We start from the raw sequence: 10,059 nt of genomic DNA, 5'->3' as shown, positions 1-10,059 counted from the left end.
TCCAGTGGGTGGGGCCTCCCCTGCCCGGCTGCCCTCCCTCCAATCAGCAGCCTGGCCTCGGCCTCTCTCCCGGTCCCCGGGGGGGGGGGGGGGGGGGGGGTGGAGAAGGAACAAAGGCTGCCCGCTGCCTGTCCACGAGGGTCATTAGTGCCTGAGCCGCCCACAGGACAGTCAACCCCGGGCTCCTGGGGCCCTGCCAGAGCCTGGCTGTGCAGACTCCCACAGCCGAGCCCTGAGGACACACTTTCAAACTTCCAGGGGGTGTCTTGGCATAGAGATGCCTCCCCTCTCCATGACTGGTTCTGCTGCATCTCAGACGCCTAGGGGACACAAGAGCTGTCTCTGAGGGGCACTGTGAGTATGTCCGGGGTGGAGGGCCTGCTGCCGTACCTGTCTGTTTCGGCCACTGTACAGACACCGTACAGACTGTCCGTCTCTGGGTGTGCCTGCGTCATCATCTGGTCATGCCATTTCCCCGGGCACACGAGCCCATCTTAGTGTCTGTGCATCAGGCACCAGGTACATTAATCTCTCTGTGGGTGACTGTCCACTTCTGAGTGTGAATATGCCCTTTGCTGCTGTACCCAACACTGTGCATTCATATCCGTTTCTTTGCACACACGCCCATCTCTGTGCATGCACATGGACCACACCTACTTCTGCCTCTGTGTATCCACGTGTCTCTACCTACACGGATATGCAGCTATGCCTGCGTGTGCCCAGCTCTCTCTCTGGATCCGTACAAACACATCTGAGGGAATGTCCCTCCCTGGCTGTGTATCTGTGTCTGAGTGCAAATGTCAAGCTGTGTGCATGCATGACCGTGTCAGGGGCTATGCACCTCTCCACACATACATTTATCTTTATATGCTCATGTCTATTTCCACAGGTGCGCAGCTGTATCACCTCTGTGGATATACATCTGTGCCTGGGGCCCCTCTCCCCTTCTTTTCCTATCTGCATTCTGTCACTCCACCTGGGGACAGGGTTTGGTGCCCATGGGACAGCAAGGGTGCTGCCTAAAGCGTCCCTTTCCCACAGAGGTCTGAGCTGACAAAAGGGGGTGTGACAGAGGGCTGGGAGCAGGGATGCCATGCCAACCCAGGAGATTCCTTGGCTGTGCCCCAGGGAGCCACATCTCTCCATTAACCAGGGTCCTGGGGACTTAGGGGGGCTTCCCATGAGTATGGGCCCAGTGGCAGAGGCCAGGAGCACCCGGGGAGCACCCACTTAATATCAGCAGGGTGTGAGATGGGCACGTCATATCCCAGACTTTCTCTGCCAGGGCCTGATAGAAAGCCACGGGGTGGCACAGGGTGAGTGGGCGAGTGTGTGATGGAGGGAATACAGATAGCCAGCAACCAGGAAAGCCAGTGAAGGGAAGGGTCAAAGAGCAAGGGGGAAAGCCAAAAGCAGGGGAGGCAGGTCCTGACCAAGACAAGGCTGTTGGTGGGTTGGGGTAGAGTCCCAGGAGACAGGAGGAGGGGGCTGCCCCTCACAGCTCTAGGAGCCACAACCTGGCTCCAGGGCTGGAACTCTGTGGAGAGGAGGCCTCCCTCCCCTGTCTCTCCTCTCTCTAAGTCTCTTGTTTTTCTCTCAGTCGCCCTACCCTGTCCTTTCCCAAGGCTACATTGCAAAGGCCACATACCTGGAATGATGTCCCAGAAGAACAGATGGGCCAAGGACCAGGTTTCCCTGAGAGGCCCTGGACAAGGGCGTGACCTTCACAGCCTCCAGCTCCTGGGCCAATGAGAAGAAAGTGAGAAGGGGGCCAGGATCGCCACCATTTGTGGGGCCTGCCCGGCTTGGGGTCCTTCCACATCGGATCTCACCGAACCTTCCAACCATGCAAGGAGGGGCTACCGCCCCCATAGCACAGCCAGGGTGGGTGCACTTGGTCCTGGGGCAGGGCGAGAACCAGGGGCCAGGCAGAGAATGGGCCCCTCATGGGACCTGCTCACCGTCAGCTATGCGAGGGCACTGCCAGTAGCCCACAGTTTAGTGGAAAGGGTGACAGGTCTGGGTTCAAATCTTCCTGGGTTTGGACGCGTCTTCCCCATCTGACAGGCTGTGTAACTTTGGGCAAGTCACTCGCTTGCCCCGGAGCCTCAGTTTCCTCATGTGTGAAGGGGGTTACTAATGCAGCTTTCTATCTGGGCTCCCTGGGCTGCCGTGAGGACCAAATGCAACATCTGAGAGCAAAAGGGCTTTGTGAACCATGAAGAGCTGTGCACGGTTGGTGTCTGGAGGGGGCTACGGCAACAACTGGAGTAACCACTAAACCACTATAGTGAGCTGGGCGTTGTGCTAAGCCCTTTGTGTCGCCCCTGTAATCCACACGTCCCCTCCGAGGAGGCCCCACCATCGCCCAGTGCACAGGCCGGGGCACAATAAATACCCAGGATCACTGTCTTCCGTAAATGGCAGGACTGGGATTCTAGCCCAGGACTGCAGAGCTGCAGGGCTGGTACTGAGTACTGGGTGGGTTCCAGGGAAGCCTGACCACTGGGGGTCCTTGAAGAGGCAGGGCCTGGAGCAGAGGGGTCGGGGAGGCTCTGGAAGGGAGCCTCCTGCTGGCCCAGCTTTTCCTGTCACCTCCCTTTGATAGCCAATTAGTCCTGCTGCTTTGGTGGGCAGGACCTTTAACACGCCAAGGCACCGTCCAGGAAGTTCATGGTTACTTACATAAGGGGAAACTGCCCTGGTGAGCTTCCCTGCCTCAGGAGAGGCTGCTGGAATGGCTGTCCCAGGATTACAGCCTCCAGAGAGGTGTCCGGAGTGTTTGCCTCCTCTTACTCCTCTGGGCCCTCCTGTCCTTTCCCCTTCTCACTCTCACACCACAGTCCACCTCTTACCAGCTCCCTCAGCTGCCCCTCCTCGCCCAGAGCTCGGGCACATGGGAGCCTTCCAGAGCCTCCTGCCTTGCACCAGATACCAAGCCTAAGACCTTCCTGCCCCACTGGAAAGCAACTGTTGAACTCACTGTTTGCCAGGCACAAGCATATCCAGCCACAACCAAGCTATGCCACCTTGGGCAGGTTCCTTAACCTTCCCCTTCTGTGCCTCAGCTTCCTTATCTGTGAAATGAGAAGAAGGAGTTAATATTTGCAAAGGGTTTAGAAGAAAAATACCTGGCACATAGCACATTCTATTTATTAATGTAAACTCATTAATTTAAACACATTTAAAAATCTTTACAGCAACTTTGCAAGGCAAGGATTGCCGAGCTCCATTTTATAGTTTGGCAATCAGAGCTCAGGCAGGACTGCTTTTATTAGTTCGTTTATTCAACAAGCATTTATTGAGCACCTACTGTGTGCCAGGCCAATGCTCAATATTTTGGGCACTTGATCCTACTTAGCCCTCACAGCTCTGTGAGGAGGTGTTAGTATCCCCCAAGGTATCCAGACACCCCCTGGGAGGCAGGACCACCCTGGTCGAGACTCCTGGCTGCTTCCCGTCTGTCTGTGCCCAGCACCTGATCACAGGGAGGGCAGAGAACTGTATTTTGTCATGGCACAGAATAAGTGCTCAATAAATACCTGTTAAGAGATGGAATAAAAGCATTCCTACTTTATAGATGAGCAAAGTGAATTTCAGAGAAATGAAGTGATTTGCCCAAGATCACACAAATGATCAGTGGCAGGGTTGGGACTTGAACTAAGTATGACCTAAGTACGACCAGCTCGAAAGCTCATGTTCTTACCATGACAGCAATTCTACTCACATGGAGGCAAGACAAGGTCTGAGCTGGGGTGTAGACTTGGGGCACAGGGCTGTAGATGCCTGGAGTGGTACAGATGGAGGCCAAGACCCCTCTATCCCCTGGTCCCTCCTGTCTCCAACCTTCCCACCTGGCTTTCCCCTCAGGCCACACTGGCCATCCTGGTTCGGGAAGCAGCACTCCCTCATTAGGTCCCCCATCAAGAAGGGAGGCCAGCCAAAGCTTCAGAAATTCCAAATGCAGAAGTTGCCACACACAGCCTCCAGGGGGCCTCATCACTGCTCAGAGCCTCACCCAGGAGCTCAAGGTGAGAGGGAAGAGGCAGAGTGGAGGAGGGGTGGGGCAGCCTGAGGAGGGTGGGCCAGGGCCTTGGGCCTTCTGTGGGGGAAGGAGACTTCAGAGAGCAAGTCCAACCCCCTCTTCCAACCTATTTTCTGGCTGTAGAAACTGAGGCCCAGGGAAGGCAGAAAGATAAGACAGAGCCCACCTTCACAAGTGCCCACCGTGTACAGGCAGAGTGCCAGGCTTTCACATTTATTATAATCGTTTCTGTGACCCTGGGAGATTGCGGAGCCCTCCAAAGTCAGGGTCTTCATGAACGAAGCAGAAAGCCTGCATACCAGCAGGTGTTCAGAAATGTTTGCTCAATACATGCACGGAGGAGGATTTATTTAGTCCCCAGAATAATCTGGTGAGGTGGGAATTATTATGCCATTGCGGAAACATGCTCAGAAAGGAGGGAACTGACAACAGCATCACATGCCGCTGGAAAATGATCTCTGGACACCAGGGACACACGTGGGGTGGGCACCAGATGGCAGCGGGTTGAGGAGTGAAGGGAGGTGAGAAAGGAAGCCGTGCAAGTTGCAGGCAGTCCTTCAAGGAGAGGATGAAAATATGGGAGAGAGAGAGAGAGTGCAGGGAGATAGACTGAGAGAGGGCACTCTGCTCTGGAGTAACAGGGAGTCAGGCAAGCTATTGCTCTCCTTTGTTGCGTTAACATGGGGAAAACCTGGATAGGCTTCAGGGCTCATTGGATGGGGCCAGTAGAGACGTGCTGGAGACTCCCTGGGGCTCTCTATCTGCAGGTTCGGGGGCAGTTTTCTGAAGGTGGTCATTGAGCCAGGCATGGAGGTTCACTTCTTGGCAGAGAGCCCTGCTGCCCTTACAGGGGGCAGAGAAGGAGAATCACTGCTCACTGAGACCCCAGGGTGGGCCAGGCACAGCGCTGAGCACTTTTCTTACACAGCCTCAACCCCAACCCGCGGTCATGCGACTCCCACCAGCTCATTTATTCATTCAACAGATGCCGCATCAACATTCACTGCACATAGTGCTAGACGGGGTGGTTGGGGAGGGAGCAGTCAAGCTATGGGCTCCTGCCCTCATGCGAGAACACCACACTCTTCACCAGGTGCTTTACCTCTTGAGCATCTGTCTGGTTCTTTGCCTACAAAACAGGGAAGCTACTTCTCTCTAACGACTGTGAGAATTAAGTGAGATGCCTTAGGGGACACTGTTCATGTGCCACCTGTACCACCCTCCCAGCTGGAGGAACCTGCAGAAAGTCCCTACAAGCACCGGGCTCCTGTGTCTCCCTGCCTGAAGGCTCCTCAGGCTGCCAGACACTGAGCCCAGCCCTGGGAGGCAGAGCAAGCCTCACCCCTCCCTTTCCCATTGGACAACAGGTGTCGCCCTGCTGTGACAGTTCTGAGGTGCACTCTACAGTCTTATGAGTGGACCCTAGCGGACGAGCTCCAGCTGCCCCCCAGGGTCACCTGCCCATCAACACACTCTTTACTGGCTTTCCTCCCCCACTCCCTCGAATCACCTCCACAGTAAACTTGCACTCAAATCCTTGCTCAGAGCCTGCCCCGGGGCACAGCCAGCCTGGAACAGATGACTAAAACCTGGCATCCAGTAGATGTTCAGCAAATGCTGTTTGCCTCCACGCTCATTTTCACTTTTACAGAATCAGACGTCTTCGAGAACACGGTCGTGGCTCCAGCCCAACCACCTCTGGCCCATCAGCATCATCCAGGAGCAGGTGTGGGCCAGTGGCCTGGGGGTGCAAGGACAGGGAGGAGGGTAGGGGTCATAGGCCCTGGGGCATTCGCTGTAGGCTGAGCCACTTAGAAGCCCGGTGAATCTGCACCTTCCAGTTATAAAGTTATTTTCTGTGTTCCTGATTCTACATTCTAGTTTTCATTCCACTGTTCCAAAGTATATGCTCCAACGTGGGGTTCTATGTTTAACATAATCGGCTTCAAGCCCAAATTCCATGTTCTTGTTGCAAGCACCCAACCCTCACTCCTCTCTTCCTCCCAGGTGCCTCTGTGGTCGGCCAGTTCAGGGGCGAAGTTTCCCCGCGTCCGGGTAGAGTTCCTGATGCAGGCTCACTTGCCCCTGCAGCTGGCTGGGATGGCCTACCGCCCAGCCCCGTGTGCCGGGCTGGGCGCCGAGCTGAGTGCTGAGACCCAGGACCTGGTTAAGGCTGTCGCCCCGCCCCGTCACAAGCTAGCATGCTCCATCAAGCATCTGGAGCAAGGGGCAGGATGACATAGTGGTCTCCAGCCGGAGCCTGTGGGATCCACATGGAGACAGCTTTGCCACGTAACACTGTGAATCCCACGCTCTTCTGTGTGGCACTGGCCTACGCCATCTGTTTACAGTGTGGCATGAGGGGTCCCGAACCCGTGTGGGGACCTGTGCTGGATCCTGGCATGGAAAACTCTGCCCTTAGCTCACCAGTCAGTGACCTGTGCAAACAGTACCCACCCAGGCGAGGCAGCAGTCCCCACAACCCACCGTCCATGAAAACAAGAAAATGAATAGGACGGGTCTACACTACCCCTCCTCAGGCCACCCAGACCACACATGCTGTTGCATTCCTGTGCCTCTGGCTGGAGTTATATCAGCCACATGCAGCTACCAGCTGGCTGTACAGATCAGAAGCTCTGAGGGGCAGCTATCTATGTCTTTGATTAATAAAAAATGGGAGATAAATTAATAATGACTTAATACACGCAATTTGGGATCAAAATCTTCCAAAGCATGGGGAAAATAATAAAAAGGGGAGTTCCTGATAGCGAAAATTTTGAGAACGAGTGCTGTTCTCAGAGGCCAGCCATGAGGCAGGCACGGCCGGGGCCACCAGGGAGACACGGGAAAGAAGGAAGGGACCGGGTTCTCGCATGGCTCTGTGCTCGGTGCTGTGCTTGGGCATCACCCACGCTTCCTTCATCTTTACACAACCCTGGAAACAGCACAACTGCCCCCCATGTTGTTGATGAGTAAACTGAGGCTCCGAGAGGCCAAGTTATTTGCTCTGCCAAGTTATATTGAAACAAGATCTGCCTCATTTAAAAAGGAAAACAAAACAAAACCCAAAAACCAAAAACAAGAAAGAGGAAGGAAAAAAGGAAGAAGCAGAAGGACAGCAAGGACTGCCAATGCTGCTCTTCCTATCTAAGTGGTGGCCCCGGACCAGGGCACACAGCAGGTGCTCGTAACAGTTTCAAATGAAAGACAGGCCTGGAGGCATAAAAGGGCACAGCCAATCCTGAGGGGGGTGGGAATGAATGTCTTTAAGCCTCCAGTTTCTGAAGCACACTGACCAGGCATATTTAGTCTTCCTTTTTAAAGCTTTAATTATGGAACCATTTCAAACACAGAAAAAGCAGACATCAGTGACCCCATCACCCAGATTCACCAGATGTTCATATTTTGCCATACTCAGTTCAAATGGTTTTATATTGAAGTGATGCAGACATCAAAAGAAAAGCCCTCACCCCACGCCATCCCCAGAGGTCACCACCATCCTTAAAGTTGGTTACCCCCTTCCTGAGCATTTGGCATTGTTTTGCGTTTTTTAACTTTCAGAGTGTTGGTATCTCCTGTACCCTTCCTTCTACAACTTGACTTCCACTCCATTATTATGGGTTTTTATTTTTTGAGTCTATGCTGACACATGTAGGTCTAGTTCATTCGTTTTAGCTGCTATATGTTATTTTACTGTGTGAATATAGAAGTTTATTTTTCTAGTCTCTTATTGATGGACACATGGGTAGTTTTGATTCTTTGCTGTTTCATACAGTGCAGCAATGAAACCCTTTACACACATCTCCTGGTGTACTCATGTGTCACATATAACCTTTATAACAACTGCAGCGTGTTGGAATTTATGCACCCCTACGTGACCCTGTAGAATTGCTTAATGTCGTGGAAGCTTGGTTTTCCTCATCAGTAGGCTGGGGTAATAAAATAGTATGCATTTTGGTGACCATTTGGTGCTTTGGCAGAGATGAGATGCATTTTGCAACCCGTAAGGTACCCATGAATATCCGTGGTTTGTTATGCAGATATTTGGCACTCAGGATGTACTGCACGCCCTCCCACGCTGGGACACCGTGCACAGGCCCATGGTGTGCTCACGTGCAGACCGGACGGTCTGAGAGGTGCAGCAGGAGCAGGAAACATAGAACCTGCTCGTTAACGGAGCCCAGAGTGGTGGGAGCAGGCACAGCTTCAGAGAGGGAGGGGTACCGAGCTAAGTCCTCAAGGGACCAGGAGGCAAAGGCAAGCGGAAGTGGGAAGGGTGGAGGGATGGCCCAGACACAGAGAGCAGCAAACGTGAAGGGATGCGCTGGCGCGAGAGCAAGTGTATCCGTGCACAACATACGAGGTGGGGGCGGGGGGGTAAGGACAGGACAGAGTCTGGAGAGGCAGGCAGAGCTGAGATGCCGCATCCTAGGTCAACAGGGAGCAGCTGAAGGATTTGAAGCAAGGGAGTGACAGGCTCAGATCTGCATGTTAAAAAAAAAAAAAAGCGGTCTGAATAAGCTCTGGAGATCTGCCATTCAACACCGTACCTTCAGTCAACAATAGTGTACCATGCACCAAAATTTGTTAGGGGGGTAGCTCTCATGTTAAGTGTTCTTACCACAACTGAAAGACCAGGTCTGGCTGTAGCATGGAGGGCATGAGGGGAGGGGCTGGGAGACCAGTGAGGGGGCGCTGGGAAGCCGTGCAGGCGAGACACGGTGCCGGTGAACGCAGGCAGTGGTCCTTCTGAGGCCATCACCCCGACTGTGTGCCCCCCCTCCACTGACAACACGCAGCAGGGGGCTTCATCAGGAGGGACAGATAGGACCAGCCAGCTGATAGAGCCTCACCTCCAATTCAAACAGTGTGTCCTCATACACCCCAACCAGTCCCCTTCTTGGGGTCACTTATCATCTTGCAAGGCACGAGCTCTCAAGTCTCTGGATGACAGAAGCCCTTTTGGCATCTCGGTACCAAAGGCATGGCCAAGGGTCCTCACCATTGTCCCATGATGGGGGCCAGTATCCAGACAGCATGGATGCCATGTGGGGTGACGGGAAGGGGAGGACAAGAGGGGCCGCTGGTTAACACTGCATGGCCGTGTCTAACATTTAAACATGTAATATATAAAATGGGACAAAGACACAAAAGAACTGCCCCAGACCACCATCTCTTAAGGGGGGACTCCCTACCAACCCTAACTCTGAGTGACAGTACTGCCTTGGAAGCCTCTACCCTCCGGGCAGTGGCATTGTCCCTGGTTGCCCAAGAGCTAGGCTAAAAGCCCTTGCCATCCACTCTCCTAGCATCAGTCCTTCCCTTTCTAGCACACTCCTCCCTTTTAGATTTATAAGTTTAGTTTTCGTACTCCTTGTTGGGCTCTAAGCTCTGGGACAGAGGGACCAGAACCGCATCTGCCTTGTTCACTGTAGTTTCCCTAGTGCGAGCACACAGTCTGACTCAAAACAGGCCCTCCAGGACTATCTGTGAGTAGCGTCAACAGGATGCACTGGGGGAGGGGAATCGGATGGAAGACGCTCAGATTTCAGAGGCCTGGAGACAGGAGAAGTGTCTTGCCCAGGTCACAGGAGGGGCGGTAAGAGGTCAAGGCTCCCACTCGGGACCTCTGAGGCTCAGTGCAGGCCTTCCCACTCACTACACCGAGCCGAAAAGAGGCTGCGCAACAGACCGGCATGCCCCAAAGACAGTCCATGGAATGCTGGTCTCAAAAGATTCTAGTGGATAAAACTGTTCTGTAGTTAAATAAGCGTGGCAAACTGAGTTAAACAAAATGAAAAAAAAATTTTCTTTGCCATTGGACTTTTCAGAGCCTTTGATATACTAATGTGCATGGGAGTCTTGGCGAAGGTCACAGGCAGTGTTCCCGCATCTAAGTGACCGAGGAATTGTGCCTGGGATGTAGTTTGAGACCTTTGGCACCATCCCCCATCTGCTCGCCATGGTTGTTTAGTGAACATGGCACAGCACGGAGATTTGCTGCAACTTTTTGG

This window comes from Panthera uncia, assembly GCF_023721935.1.
Source record: "Panthera uncia isolate 11264 chromosome C1 unlocalized genomic scaffold, Puncia_PCG_1.0 HiC_scaffold_4, whole genome shotgun sequence".
NCBI classification, from domain to species: Eukaryota; Metazoa; Chordata; class Mammalia; order Carnivora; family Felidae; genus Panthera; species Panthera uncia.
The sequence above is the reverse complement of the archived record's forward strand: the minus strand, read 5'-3'. Positions refer to the sequence as shown.